We start from the raw sequence: 16,035 nt of genomic DNA on the forward strand, positions 1-16,035 counted from the left end.
GCCCACCAGGCTCTGATACTTAGTTCCGATTCAGGATCACAAACAGACGTAGTTAAACTCTGTGGAACCTTAGATAAACCTCAAAAAAAAAAAAAAACTAGTATATATGATAAAACGATTCCTAAGGAAGGGGAAGTGGGAGAGAGATAAGGGAGGGTGGAAAAGTAAACTGAGCATATTGTGCAAATACATAAAGTTGTGAAAGAACAAGATCCAATCAGAAAAAAGTGGAGGGGCCAGGAGGGAATAGGACAGAACATTTAGGTTTGATAGGTATAAAATACCTTGTATACACACATGAAAACATCGAAGAATACATTTTAAGTTTTTTCTTTAAATAAAAAAAAAAAACCCTAACCAATTATAAAAGTTTTCCAAGTTGGTTTGCAGTTTTTTATTTGTTTTTACCATCTAGATACCAAGTTTGAGTCTATGTTGACCAATTTTGAGTGTTTCCTTCCTTCTCTGGAAACTCTAAATCCTGTGTCTCTAATTTCTTTTGAGAGTGTGGAAAAGTTGGCTCTCGTTTACTATTAAGTTGAGCCTGGGGTTCTCGGCACCCTTGACGTGATACCGTGATGGACCATTCGGGGAGGCTGTGTATTAGGGAAGGAGAGGCAGTTCGTTTGGAGGGTCAGTAGCTGTTGTTAGAAATATACAACTGTTGACTTGAGTCCTACGTTATATACTCAGATCATCTCAGTGGGTTGTTTGCTAGGCAGGGTAAAATCTACTTTTTCACCCAGGATCTTCCTTCTGTAATGAACACACACATACACACATTTGTATGACTGCTTGCCTGCTCACTCACCCCAACAATGGTTAGGATGCCCTCACCATGTATGCCGTCACTCAGGTTTTCATCAAGTGCTGTAGGTAATCAGCACCAATCACCCATGGGGTGGGTGCTGCCTACACAGAGTGATCAGAGAAGGCTCAGCGGTGCTGGTGTTCAGGTGACACTGGAAGGAGCAGAAAAGGAAGCAGCTAATAGAGTGGGTGTGTCCTGGGCAGCTGATTATTAGTGGGTGGAGTCCAAGTGATGCATGATTGATTATGCCGTAGCTTGAGTCCCATGAACCAAGTCCTTTCAAAAACCCTAAATCTACTCCTATGAAACCTGATGCCTCCTCCCCTATAATTCATTTGCTCAATTCTAGTATCCAGCTTGACTGTACTGAGTTGAAGAGCCTTGGGAAATGATGAAGGCCTGAGGGTTCCACTCATGGATGAGATCACTGTCTGTCCCATTTCTGTCTCTGTGATAAAACACGAACTGAAAGCAGCTTGGGGCTGAAAGGGCTTATTTCATCCGACACTTAGACACCTCAGCCCATCATGAAGAGAAGTCAGAATTGGAGCTCGAGGCAGGAACTGAAGCCCAGGCCATAGAGGAATGCTGCCAACTTGTTCCCCATGCTTGCTCATTTGTTTTCTTTTATTCATTTTTTAAGATTTTATTTATTTATTAAGTATACAATATTCTGCCTGCATGTACATCCACACCAGAAGAGGGCACCAGATATCACTATAGGTGATTATGAGCCACCATATGATTGCTGGGAGTTGAACTCAGGACCTCTGGAAGAGCAATCAGTGCTCTTAATCTCTGAGCCATCTCCCCAACCCTCAGTTTGTTTTCTTAAGCAGCTCAGGACTCTTGTCGGGGAACAGACTTAACAAAAATACTACTTGCCAGGGTAGGGGCTTAGAGATCAGAAATATAAGTAAAGAGTACGAAGATGTGAAAATAATAAAAACAGAAAACATGAATAGTACCAGGAGGGAGTCCCAGTGAATACTGAAATCACCTGCATTTAATTTCTAATTGCTTAAAATACCCCAACCCCAAGAGGTAGGAGTAAGATAAAAAGATTAAAAAAAAAACTATATTAACCCAAAACAAGGAAATGAATAGACCAGTTGAAGGGCTACATCCATAGTTAAACATTTTGTTGCTAGAACAAAACAAGTCACATTTACACCCTAGACCAAAACATTCCGTAGACAAACCACTCCCTGGGTGGAATCCAAAGGAATCTCCTTAAGGGAACTGGAACCTTAGTTGGATCCTTAGACTTTTTTTTTTTTTTTTTTTTTTTTTTTTTTAGGTAGAAATGTTTCTATTTCCCTATTCCTGAAATACAAGGTCTGGATATTAGCCACACCTGTTGACAATAACCTTGAGAGAGCAGAACTCTCTGCTCAAAATCTGTACAGTGGGACCTTTGTCTGAGGTAGAAACACAATAACCTTGAAGGAGTAGAGATGAGTTCCAACTCTCTGACCTTTGGTCAGGATGGAAATAGGCTCACACTTTTGGCCCTCCACAGACTCGCATCCAGGGATGGCCCTCCCACAGTGGGCTGAACCTTCTCACTTCAATCACTAATTAAGAAAATGCCCACAGGCTTGCCTACAGTGCATTTCTTATGGTAACATTTTCTCTACTGAGGTCTTCTCAGAAGACTCTGGGTTCTGCCAAGTTAACCAACCAACAAACAAAAACTGGCCATGACAGTGCCCTTGTCAAAGGCTCTTGGGAGCTGCCTTGCCCATTTGAAGACGTATCCAGAGGTGCCATGTGCCTAGGAGGTACAAACCCAACCCGTTGTGCCTTCTGGAGCCTCTACATCCAGAACTATGCAGACTAAATCCCACATGTTTACTAAATTACCCAATCTAAGCCTCCAACAGGCTTAGAAGCCCATTTAACAGATGCCAAGAGAATACCGGTATTTTTTAAGGTAAACTTTCATAACTGTATGTTTAGTTACTATTTTCTTGCTGTGACGAAACACCATGACCAAGTCAACTGATAGAAGAGTTTATTTAGTGTGTACAGTAGTTTCAGAAGGTTAAAATGTAATGATAAAAATAAAACAACACCATTCCCCATTCCCCAATTCCCCGAGGGGCAACAGCAGACCCCAGGCAGGGAGTTGTATGGCTGGTGAAAGACCTTGGCAGGTCAGCCAGGCCCACAACGAGCCATGTTGGGTGAGAGACAGAGACAGAATCATGCAGAGTGAGGTTGGATAGTTATTTTAGTGTGGAAGGGAAAGGGGAGAAGGGGGAAGAGGCGAGAGAGAGAGAGAGAGAGAGACAGAGAGAGAGAGAGACAGAGAGACAGAGAGAGAGAGAGACAGAGAAAGAGAAGCAGAAAGTGGGGGAGAGGAAAGGAGAAGACAAGCTACCTCTTTGGGAGAGAGGCAGAAAGGAAAAGAGTTCACAGGCTAAAAGCAAAAGGAAGAGCTCCTTGCATCAGTGGGGGGGGTCTTGTGTCTTAAAGGGGTAGGACAGACCTTTACATAGAGTCCATGACCACCATGGCAAGGAGTGACAGGCAAGTAGGCATGGTGCTGGAGCAGTAGCTGAGAGCACCTACCTTGAGACAACCACAAAGCAAAGCAGAAAGAGACATTGGGGATGGTGGAAGTCTTTTGTAACATCAAATCCCACCCCCAGTGACAAACCTCCAATGAGGCTACACCTCCTAATCCTTCCCAAACAGTTCCACCAACTAGGGACTAAGTATTCAAATATATGAGCCTATGGGGGGCATTCTCATTCAAAACACAACAATATTAACCCATAAATAGAAACTATAAGTTATTTTTCTTGTTCCATTGAGTGTTTAATTGGACACAGGAAATCTTCTCCTCTCAACTTAGCATAGGCTATGAGGAAAGATGAGTTAGTGACATGGATATTGTTGATGGTTCCTGGTGGCAGGTCACACTATTGCTTGCCTTACCATGGCCTGGCCTTCAGGTCTTATATATAGGCTGTTGACAGTGACCTGTCCACTTTATGATGTGGCTAGTAGTATACACGGAGAATCTAAGCCTCGGGAAGGCACACCTTATAAGACAGGAGAACTCAGGCGTGATTTCCTGGCATGAGGGGACGGACTCTCCACATTTCATTACAGAGCACTAAGAGGATATGAGCAAAAGCTCCCCAGTTGCTTTCCATACTGTTTCGAAATGAGTTGACAGTGGCAGAAAGTGGTATTGGAAAGGAGAACGCGGAAGTTTTTGAAGATCACAAAGCTGTCTAAAATTCCTGGCTTGTGCAATGAAGTGGGAAGTGTGTGATGGTTAAGTTTGTCAACTTGGCAGGCCCTAGGATCACCCAGGAAGAGAATTTCAGTGGGGGATTTGGTTGGCTTCTGGGCTGACTGTGGGGGACTGTCTTAATTAGGCCAACTGATGTGAAAAGACCCAGCCCCGTGTGGGCAGCACCATCCCCTAGGAAGGGATCCTGGACTGTGTAAGAGCATTGAACATTGAGCTGAGCACAGTAAGCGAGCGCACCTTCATTCTCTTGTTCCTGGCACAACATGCAACGTGACCGGCTGTCCCCAGCTCCTGCCACTATGCCTTTCTTGAAGTGATGAAAAACAACCTTGAATCTGGAACTAAAATAGATACCTTGTTCTCTGAGTTGCTTTTTTGTCAGGATATTTCTCATAGCAACAAATAAAACTAGAACAATAGCAAGCGGTGTAATCGTGGCTCATTGACCTCGGGGCCACTCTCGTCTGTGGACCGTGGTGTTCTTAGCAGAGGTTTCTTTAATCCTTGGCACCCTCTCAAGAAGCCCCCTGGAGCTTCTCAGGTAAACTTGTGTTTAATCGAATGCCAACTGCACAACTAATCATAGGATCTTATTGTGACTTGACATAAACATTCAGAGCTAAATTGGCAGCCTTCCCACCAGTCAGTATGTGGGCATTTGGTTCTAACCCATGACTCATTCTGAGTCTATGCACTTTTTTACCTAAATCCATTGAATTTGTGATTTGATTTATTTTTTAGGAATGGTTCTCACTATATAGCCTGGGCAGGCCTGATACTCCCTAGGTAGCCTAGGCTGGCCTTGATTAGTTTATGCTTTAAATACATACACTCTCAAGATATCAAGAGCAAAATGAAACCCCGTGCCAGTAACAGAAGGCACATGCTATAGTTACAGGCAGAGGCCTGGAGTCAGCTGAAACCAGCCCCGGGTGTGTCAAATGGAAGGAAGTGATTTGCATGTTTCTTGTGCAAGGATTTGTGGAAAGCACAAAGTTCTGGGTCTGAGGGCACATTAGCAACAGTAAATGTTAGTTATCATTGTGTTCCAATACCGTAAACCAACTGCATCTAGTCTTGGAGCTTGAAATCCCTCCACCTCGGGGCATAAACATTTGAAATCAAGATCTTTAAGAATCATTGTTATGAGCCCCTAAGACCAGTTTAAGCTAGGCCACTGTAACTGTGTTGCCGAGAGTGCTTAGGCCAAACATTTGATGTGCTGTAGGACACCGTTCTTAGATGTCAGCAGTGCTTTGAGGACAGCTCTCACAATAGTCAAAGCTTATTAAAACCTCAAGCTCCCTGGCAGTGTCCTGTGAGTGCTTAATCCAGAAGAACCCTGATGGTTGTCCTCAGTCCCAGTTATGCATTAGACTCACCCAGAAATCTTTTTTTTTTTAAAGATAGGTCCTCAAGTAGTCTTGCCTAGCCTTAACAAAATAGGTAGCCAAGGTCATGCCATTTGCCTATCTGACCAACACACTCAAACTTCTGATCTTTCTGCCTTAAACTTCTCAGCACTAGGATAACACCGATGCTGCTATGCCTGGTTTATACAGTATTGGGGACAGTGCCCAGGGCTTAGTGCATGCTAGGCACACACTATAAACTGAGCTACATCCCCCAGTCCCACAGGTAACTGTAAAACCCCAGGGCCACGTGGAGCTTTCGCTGATAAACCAGACTCCCTGTGATGGGGCTCAGTGACTTTAAAGTTTAGCTAAGATTGGAAGCAAGTGCTTTAGTTGATAATGGATGAGCTGGGATTTAATTTATTTAAGGATTATTTATAGGTCCTTAACCAGCTGGGTGCACATCTGCATCAGTGACCTGGATGCAGGACTCAGGACTATGCCTCTCAGATGCCTCAGACCACATGCGGTGGAAGACAGGACTTTGAGACTGGTGTTGACAAGTAATCTGATTTGAGCCACACATACCTGACACATGAGGTTCTAAGTTTGAAGGTAGGCAGTGGTGCTGAGTGTAGACTCGGACCAAAGCTATTGTTTCTACTTGAAAGTAGCTAGAAATACACCCTTACTCTACTTCAGCTATTAACTCAGGACCCTGGAGGCGAGGTTGGATCTTTATTCCTTCAGAGACTCCTGCCACACACTAAAGATTAAAAACCATAGTGTGGAGGGGAGAAGGCCCCTGGACAAGAACAGAATGGGAGGCATCTGGGCTGGCAATGGTGATGACGGCTAAGAGGCGCTATTCTTGGGCCGGGGAGATGGTTCAGTGGGTAAAAGTAGCATGCAAGCTTAAGGACCTAAGTTCGAATCCCTAGAAGCTGTGTAAAGTTGAATGTGTAGTGCGTCTGAAATCCCAGTACCCCTAAATGAAAATGGGAGTTGGAGACAGGAGAATCGGGTAGCCTGGTGTACCCAGAGGAAAGACAACAGAGACCTTGTCTCAAACAAGGTGGAAGGCAAGAATCGACCCCTTTGAGTGTCCTCTGAACTCCATAAGTGAATCGTGGCACGGGCATGCCAGAATTCACTCTCATGAACATACCCACATTTACGAACCCACATACACGCACATGTACGCGTGTGTGCGCACACACACACACACACATACTGTTGCTGTTTTTTATTTATTATTTTATTAATGTATATGTGTCGATGCCTGCTTGTTGTGTGTGCACTACATGTGGGCAGGGGCCTAAGGAGGCCGGAAGAGAGCGGTAGAGCACATGAAACTGGAGTCACAGGCAGTTGTGAGCCTCCTGATGCATTAACTCCTGACCACCCTGCCGGGGAGGCCTGTTCTCCATCTGCCCTCCTACTCCTGTCCACCACTGCTCTCTGGCAGCAGATTCCACGCTTACTTATCTGTTTGTCCCTGCCAGGAGAGAGTAAAGTCAGTGAGATTGAAGTCTGTCCTCCTCAACGTTAGATCCTGGAGCACCTAGGCAGAAGAGCAACCAGACCTCCACCATCACTCAATGACTGAGAGCTATCATATTAAAAATTTAAATCCTAAACCTGGACCAAAAACAACAACAACAACAACAACAAAAGCCCTTGGTAACCTGGAATATCCTTTGGGGACTTCTTGTGCCTGGGGGTATTCATAAATGGCCTCTGTCCTTCTGCCTCAGCAGTGACCTCATCTCCGGTTCCTCAGGCTGTTTCCCAGGCCTGGGTGGAAGCTAGAGAGAACAAAGGATGTTGGCAGGGATCTTCCTCACAGGGGGACTCCAGGTCTCGAAGGGTCTGTGAGACAGTGATACTCCCTGGACGTTCTAACCCCACCCCAAAAGTCATGTTCTTATCTAAACCGCCTTGAGTCAGAAGAACTGTAATGGAGACCGCCAGAGTGCCCTGTCAGCTGTAGCTGATCTAAGAAAATAAACGTTTTGTAACTGTGATAATGCAAGTGGCTCCAGATGCAAGAGACACTCAGTCCGCTGGGTGCTTCTTATAAATAACCAGCAATCACACACTGCAGAAATAGCTAGAATTTCTGTGACTTCATCGGGAGCCAAATGGAAAAGCCCTTGCCAAGTGAACGCTAAAGTCATTCCACAGTCAAAAGGCGGTCAGGCACTACGTGGGAGCCAAAAGCATTTGACTTCAAGCCTAGCCATGCCTCCAGCAGAACCCAACTGATTCAAGCCTTTGTGTTGAATCCTGTACCTATGCTATTGCCGAATGAACTCATTGAAGGGATCTGACAGAAAGCACTTACAGAAACAAGGCACCGCGGCCGATGGCAGGCCTGAGATCGGGTTTGACTTGGTGGCTGTATACTGCTTGGCTGTGGCCACTGCCATCTGGAATACCAGTGCCCTGCCACCCAGTGGGTCGTGTATGATTAAAGACAGGCCAAGGCACTAGTCCATGCGATAAATATTTTCAGTATCACTGATTAAAATAAAATAAAAGGGTTGTGACAAAGGGGGATATCAAAGAACCCCATTTCCTCAGCATGTACTTGATAAGGGAGAAGCAAATTGTTTTTCAAGGGATGGAGATGTAGCAGTCTCCCTAGGAAACTGTCTTCAGGAGCAAGGTACCCCTTGGCCATCCCTACTGCTGGCCATGAGAACTGAAACAAGGGAGGCCTAGCTGGGTTCACGGCTCTGTTCCCAGTACCGACAGCTCCCCGAGGGCAGAGATGCCCTTAGGCCTGGTCTTTAGAGGCCAGTTTAGCCAAGAGAGGTCATTTCAGGTCAGGCTCTCCTCCTAAATTCCCCAGATGATCCGACCTGTGTGTTTAACCTGAGCAGTTAAAGAGACAAGGATAGGATGGTGGGAAGTGTTAACTCAGTGTGACTGCACTAGGAAGAAGCACGATGCCAGCGCTCAAGACTTCTCCCTGAGTCCCACGTTAAGGTCACTTCATGAGGTTTAGGTTTCAGCAGAGGGTAAGAAGTGTGTGAGTCTGACACAGAGAACTTCCTGGGAGACAAGTGTGTCATCGTCACCCCCTACCCCATCCTCCTCTCCTCTCCCCCCCACGGCTGACACCAGGCTACACAGTCTTGCCTTCTCAGAGCAGGAGATTCAGGGAAATTCCATTTCCTTGGGGACTATTGTTTCAATAATCTGATAGCCAAAGGGAGGGGCACAAATATCCCTCTTTAGAATGTGTTCCCTCCTGCCAGAAAGGTTACACCCAGATTCCAGATCTTCTCTGATGACTGTGCTCTGTGGGTCAGTGCAAGAGGAGTGAATGCCTGGGAAAGACGGGTCAATGCTAGGCCGGCCTGGCAGGGTGTGGGAACAGGTAATGAGAACATGGCTTCCCTCCCTGGCTCCAGGAGAGGTAGGCACCAACCACAAAATTATCGCTCGGCCCTTCCCAGGTTTTGCTAGAAGGTCGCAGCATCCATCCTCCTGAGGCACAGTGGGTTGTGGGCAGCTGCCACCACAGACACCTCCTAGTCAGGAAGTGCTGTACCGTTGGCTGAGAGAACCAGATCAAAGGGGGCTCAGCTCACTAAAAGAAGCTACTGTTCATGTGACCTGGGAAATATCCACTGCAAAGGTCCACTGAGCCCTACAAATGCTGCAGACACCCCAAAAGCCCAAGAAGCCTTCGTAGTCTTCTGAAGCCGTCTGACAGGCTTCCCAGATGGCAGCCCCAGCATCTCTCCTCTCATCCCTTTGGCTTCCAGCCCCACTTCATCCTCTCTCTGGGAGACACCCCCTTGAGAAACTTCACTTTAGCTGTGAGAGCTAGAGAGGAAGCAACAGCAACCAAAACCTACCCTCTCCTAGAGGGGGCTCCAAGGACAGCAGCCGTCGCCCCCTTGATCTGCCACTCTCTGGAGGTGGGAGGATGCTTTTGGTTGACAACTCCCATCATGCATCCCCACCCCAGACCCAAGGGGACAACCAGATGCCCTTGGGAGAAGCAACAGGTGCTTTGAGACTGGCTTACACCTAATTTAGCTCCGCCCCCAGGTGGCAGTCCTTCCTTCCAGGCTCTTCAGACAGCCCTGTGGATAGAACACTGCTCCTGCCAGCCTCCTAACAGAATGGGGAGCCTCAACTCCCACACAAGACAATGCAAGTCACGCAAATGCTCTAGAATGGTAGCGAGGTGTTCGGGAGCCGAGCGCTGGACGGGGAACAAGAGCAGACAGATGGTGTAAAGTGAATACCAGAGCTTAGATGCCTCAGATAAAAAGAGAGTGTATATTAATAATGTTTAATAGCAATTACATCCCCAAACAGTGTTATTCTTGAGAGAGTAGATTAAATAGAGCATTGCCCTTAATGTCACCTTTAATTTTTGACTTTTATTTACGTGGCTACTACAAAACTTGAAGGAGCATGTGCATGTCATCGTGTGGTCTTGCTCTAGGAGTAGTGAAAATGAAGACCCGTCAGTGCCATCTGAGAATGTATTCACGGTCCATCACTCTGACAAAAACACCCAAGACTATGTGAAAAGAAGATTGATTTGGGCTCACAGTTTCCTGAATCTCATTGTGAGGCCACTTGGCCTGCTCGCTTTCAGGCCTGTGCCTGAGGCCACACATCATGGCAGAAGTATGCGGTGGGGGAAAGCTGCGCACCTCCTAGCACCCAGGAAGCAGAGGAGGACCTCACGTTTTGTTGTATAAAGCCCCTGCTCCAAAACTCACTCAGTCAGGAGCCCATAAGTAGATGAATTCCCCCAGGAGGTCTAAGCCACTGGAGTATGATCAGTCAGTTTCTAAGGGCCTCCAACCCAGTACCCTGGGGCCTTCAGTCAACACGTGAGCCCTTGGGGGACATAAGAGATCCACTGGAGAGGGTTAGGAAAACTGGACAGTACAGGCCAGGGCTGAGCTAGGAATGTGTGTCTCATGATGGGGCTGGAATTTGGGGGAGGCAGGGCCAAACTAGCTGCCTAGGGCAGCCTGGGAAGATGGATGTGAGTGGGATTCTAACAGGTGCCTATTTTGGACAACTTGTCAGCTCAAATCAGCCTTTGTTCATTTGGCAGGTAGTAGGAGGTCAAGATGCAATCTCTCTCCAAGATGCTTCAGCCCAGAAGGGTTATGGGGATTTGCCCTCTCAGAGACCAGCGTTCCGTGGCCAACACAGAGGCACATTTAAGTGCAGACACCAGAGTAACAGCTGCGGACTCCAGGCTGCAAAACTATCCTGAGCACTTGGAGATTGTTGAACGCTCTCAAAATCCCATCTGGCTGTCTTGATTACGGCCTGTGTTTTATAAATAAGGACACAAACTCTCCAAGGCTTGACTGACAAGCACATCTCACAGACAAGAAATCAGGATTTACTCCTGGCTCTCTGGAAGCACTCTAGACCACCAAGTACTAGACCACCTTACTGGGAGTTCTGTCTCGCTGAGGGGCAGCCCAGTCGCTCCACCTGGCAAATCCACCTCTGGCTGCTGTGCCTGCTAACTGGGTTCAAGCTGCCAGGGAGCAAACACTGCTGGAATCAGCTGGCTCCCTGCGGCTCCCACAGGTACAGCCTGCAGCACCTCAATCTCAACCTGTGCGGTGCTCTACCCCCAAGAAGGCTGACTTTGTGGAAGGCTCAGCAGAGGGGTAGGTTCCTCTACAGTCCTCTGCCTTACCCCTCCAGTCCCAGGGGACCCCTCAGGATCTGTGTCTGCTCCAGGGGGAGCTGGGTTTGGGTCTGTGCTTTTTGTCACGATCTCTGTTCCCCTTGGCAGGTTCCATCTGGCTTTTAGATATTATAAATAGCCGCAGCTAGGGTGTGACTTGGGTGGAGACCTGGAGCCTGCTGCTCCACCCTGAAAGGGGGAAAAGGCTTTTTTAATTCGTTTCTGCCCTTGGCAACCCTCTAGCTTTTTAGAAGGCCATTTAGGCAGCAGCTGTCGGTTGGGATTTTTTCCTCCCCCTATCCTAAGATGGCCTGTTTGATTTTTTTTCCATGCTTGTTGATTTAAGCTTTTACAGGAGGTTGGGTGGGGTGGGTGGGGTGGGTGGGGTGAGTCCGGCCCACAGCAACTTCGAACACAAGCTGTCTACGCTTGGCTGACTCTTGGCAAGCTTCTGAACTGGTGATGGTGGCCAAGGTGGGGCAGCAACTGAGAGCCAGCACTTCTCTGCTGCCTCCAGGACGCAGGAGTTTGGGATTTAAAAAAAAATGGAAAGGAAGGGAGGGAGGGAGGGAGGGGGAGGGGGAGGGAGAGAGAGAGAGAGAGAGAGAGAGGGAAGGAGAGAGAGAGAGAGAGAGAGAGAGAGAGAAAGGGAAGGAGGGAGGGAGGGAGAGAGAGAGGGGGGGGGGGAGGGAGGGGGAGAGAGAGGGAGAGAGAGAGAGAGAGGAAGAGAGAGGGAGAGAGAGAGAGAGAGAGAGAGAGAGAGAGAGAGAGAGAGAAAGGGAAGGAGGGAGGGAGGGAGAGAGAGAGAGAGAGAGAGGGGGGGGGGGGGGGGGAGAGAGAGAGAGAGAGAGAGAGAGAGAGAGAGAGAGAGAGAGAGAACCATGCTTCCCCGAGAGAGGAGAGCCCCAGTTGTTGGTGTCTGAGGAAGTCTCAACCTGAAGCCTCTGCCAGTGTCCCGGAAAGTTCTGGAATGCTTAGCTACCACAGACTTTGGGGCACTGATGACTCACTGATGCTGATCTCCTGTGTGCTGTATTGGTATACTGTGGAACTCCCTGCTATGTCATAACCCTTCTGGGGATGAGAGTACCTGCCAAAGTCCCGGGGAGGGTGGGCTAGCAGCTTCCCCTGACATAAAGGGGGACTCCCTGATGATCACTTTCACCGGCTTCCTGTTAGGGGGAGACACAAAGCCCGAGAGCAGGTAGGCATTCGCAGACTTGCAGGAGGAGCAGAATCGATTGCAGGCCATCCGGCCACCAGTTCTTGTTGATACTGGAAATAATTGTTTTTAAATGAAAGCACTACCTGATACAATTCTATATAGTTGCATATTTTTAAAATCTTTGCAAAGTGAGTGACTGCAGCAATAGGAAATGTGAAGTGTGCAGATCTCTCTTCAGCAGACAAAAGAAAGGAGGATCCTTGTACTGCGGAAGACACAGCATTTTTAAAGCTTCGCGGTGAGATTGCTGGCCCTTTGTCTGGTCATAACATATATAACACCTCTGCCTTGAGCGGTACCAGGGCAGGCCTAGCTGAGGCTCTGATGCTGAAATCTATACTCTCTACCCTCAGGTATCATAAATATGCTTAGAGCTTAGAGTTGAAACTAGGGGTGTGGGGGCTCAGGGTGCCCCACAAAGAGTGCTGCTGGTATCCATTGGTATCTGGTGAGAGTCTTTGTGGTTAGTCAGGACATGGCGGAGGCCATCACATAGTGGGAAGGACTGAATGTGTGTTCAGGTCTATCCTGTGCTATAAAGCCATAGGTCTGTGGGCTAAGGGTCCAGCCACTTGATTCATTTAGCCTTAACTTTCAAATGCCCCACCTCCAAAGACAGTCAGAGTAGGTATCTGCTCCCTTAGCATCACACAATGGGCCTACGTTTCAGCATGAAGTTTAGGGAGAACACGCCAAACACAGCTCCTGCTCTTTTGTCTGCTGACTACACCAGAAACATCCCACTCACCGCAATTCTGCATACGTACAGTCCTAGCACAGGTGAGAGCAGGGGCTGCCGTTCGTCTCCCATGTGTGCACACCAGCGCTCTGGAGAGCAATTATAGACAAAGGGCCGCCAATCCACCGAAGTCGGGAAGGATGAATGCTGTGTGGACTAGGATCTGCGAGAACTTTCGGTAGAAGGCCGGAAAAAGGCTTCACGATCCTCTGTGGCCTTCAGAAGTGAGGGTTGGTGTTTGCAACTGTGAGTTGTTTGCATTCAGAGCAACGTTGACCTGGATCATGCATGCAGCTGGGGCTCTAAAGGGTAAAAAGAGTTTAGAAAAGAAAACAGTTTAAAAACATGCAGCTCAAGCTTAACAGAGGAGTCTAAAAATTACTTTGACTCATAGGTCAGTGCATGAGATTAGAATAGAGTCCAGTTGGCAGACAAGGGCTATTTAGGAAACCCCATTGTGTGTAAGTGAGACAGCCAGAATGTAGGTCAAGTCAACGTTATGTGTAACTGGAGTCTCAGAAAAGCATGAGATAGAGGTGGCAAACACAAGGCATCTCTATCTATCATTCATCCATTATCTATCATCTATGTATGTATGTATGTATGTATGTATGTATCTATCTATCTCTATCTATCTATCTATCTATCTATCTATCTATCTATCTATCTATCTATCTATCTATCTCATTCATCCATTATCTATCATCTATCTATCTATTATCTATCTATCCATCATCTATCTATCTATCTATCTATCTATCTATCTATCTATCTATCTATTCATCTACCTACCTACCAACCTATCTACTTGTTATCTATTGCCTATTTACCCCGTGAAAGCAGTAGGGGCAGATCCAAATTTTGTGGGTTTCTCTGAATGGTTGGTGGTCTTTACTTTCAACATGGCTATATTCAGGGCCAATCAGGAGACACATGCCACTCACTCCATGACTGTATTTCCCAAAGGGTTTAACTGAGGAGAGAAATTCCCCGAATAGGGGAGGCTTTTTAGGGTCCCAGACTGAATAGCAGGAAAAAACGAGAAGGGAAGCGCTGGCTTCCATATCTCTGCCTCCTGACCATGGGCACGAGCTGGCCGGCTCCTGCCATGTACCAATGAGTTAAAACAAGCCCTTTCCTTTCTTGTTTCCTTTGTTTGACCACATCAGTGAGAAAAGTAACTAGCCATCTCTCATTGTCTCCTTGAGAGTTATCTACTACAGGTAGAATATGCTGCCCCACTCCATGACTTGGGCAGGCCTTTAACTTCTGTGTTGGGTTGAGGCAATTTAAAAAAATCCCTTTGAATTGGAAAAAAAAAATAGCCTCTATTCAGATCTTGGCTTTTTATGTCCAAAGTAATAGTTAAAACACTGGAACTGGTTTAACCTTAACTCTTCTCTCATGGCATTGACTTCCTCCTTCTGGAAGCCTGCCCTGGGAAGGGGGCGTGCTCCTCCTCCTTGCCTCTGTCTGCTCACCTCCTCCCCTTGCTAGGCGCCATTTCCCTGTGTGTCTGGAATGGAGCCCAGAAAGGGGAGAGGTGAGGGAACAAGAGTCTTCTCACGTGGCAGGGTGGCCCAAGACATTTGGGCTGGACAATTGGCCTCCCTGGAGAGACCTGGCAGCCCATGAAAGCTGACCCTGTCAGAGGCCTCCAGCTGGGATTTTTTCTCTTGTTGTCCCCTGACTTAAGCTAAAGCGTCCCAGAGCCTCAAAGCAGCCTTATGCGACTCCTTCCCCAGCTGAAGGGATCTGACGGCTGAAGAACTGGCCCCTTTCTACAGAGGTCTTCCGTTTAGACCCAAGGCCATGGTACACTCACCCGTGCCTTTTAGCATATGGCCCCATCTCTAGTGTGGGGACATGTCTTTTGTCACTAAAGAAGTGGCTATCACTAACATTGAAAGGTCACAATGTCCATCACTGCCCTATGTCCTTCACAACTCCTGTCCAGTGACATTAAAGCTCACCACCACCTTGCATGATAGGTGAATCTGGAAATCCCTATCCATGGCTTTGACCCTAAACTTCTGCCTTCAGTGTGTTTATCCAAATCATCTTGTGGACATTTTCCTTCCCATTGGTTCTGTGGCAGAAGCAGGAACCAGAAGAGTGAGGCTTTATTGACCACGAACTTACCATGAGGCTTTGGGAAGTTGAGCAGTAGCTCTCTCAGGGTCTCAATTTTCCCAACTTTTTTTTTTTTTTGATTTTTCGAGACAGGGTTTCTCCGTAGTTTTTTTTTTTGGTTCCTGTCCTGGAACTAGCTCTTGTAGACCAGGCTGGCCTTGAACTCACAGAGATCCACCTGCCTCTGCCTCCCGAGTGCTGGGATTAAAGGCGTGCGCCACCACTGCCCGGATTTCCCAACTTGTTATCATCAAGGTGTTGGTAATAGGAGCAGCGGGGCTGCGTCCCCAGCACCCCGGCCACCTGGCTAGCTTATGCCCTGAAATAACGGCACACAAATTGTATTCATTTAAACACTGCTTGGCCCATTTCTATCTAGCCTCTTCTAGGCTAATTCTCACATATTAATTTAGTCCATTTCTAATCATCTGTGTAGCACCGCTAAGTGCGCTTACCAGGAAGATTCTAGCCTACGTCCATCCTGGATCGGAGCTGCCTGGGTGAGAGGAGCCTGGTGTCTCTGCTCCAGAAAGCAGAGCTGTCGAGTCTAAACTCACTTCCTCTTCCTCCCAGCATTCTATTCTGTTTACTCCTCCCACCTATGTTTTAACCTATCAGGGCCAAGCAGTTTCTTTATTGCTTAACCAATAAAATCAATGGATTGATATATGACACTCCCACATCACTTCCCCTTTTTCTGCTTAAACAAAAAAAGGAAGGCTTTAACTTTACATAGCAAAATTACGTATAACAAAACAGTTATCAAGTAAAAATTACAATAATCTTTATCATAACTAAGGAAAACTATA

At 47.1% G+C, this 16,035-nt stretch overlaps 1 long non-coding RNA gene across 1 annotated transcript in view; it reads right to left on the bottom strand.

The window, feature by feature from the left end:
* The window catches only part of LOC126506316 (uncharacterized), a 36,451-nt gene extending 20,708 nt beyond the window's left edge, over window positions 1-15,743 (bottom strand). The window contains exons 1-2 of the long non-coding RNA XR_007593172.1: window positions 15,682-15,743; window positions 13,103-13,395 (exon numbers count right to left, since the gene is read on the bottom strand). This is a non-coding gene — a long non-coding RNA (uncharacterized lncRNA). The remainder of the gene's footprint in view (window positions 1-13,102; window positions 13,396-15,681) is intronic.
* Window positions 15,744-16,035: the final 292 nt, after the last annotated feature.

This window comes from Alexandromys fortis, unplaced genomic scaffold (assembly GCF_014885135.2).
Source record: "Alexandromys fortis isolate MF-2015 unplaced genomic scaffold, M_Fortis_MF-2015_v1.1 scaffold_0, whole genome shotgun sequence".
NCBI classification, from domain to species: Eukaryota; Metazoa; Chordata; class Mammalia; order Rodentia; family Cricetidae; genus Alexandromys; species Alexandromys fortis.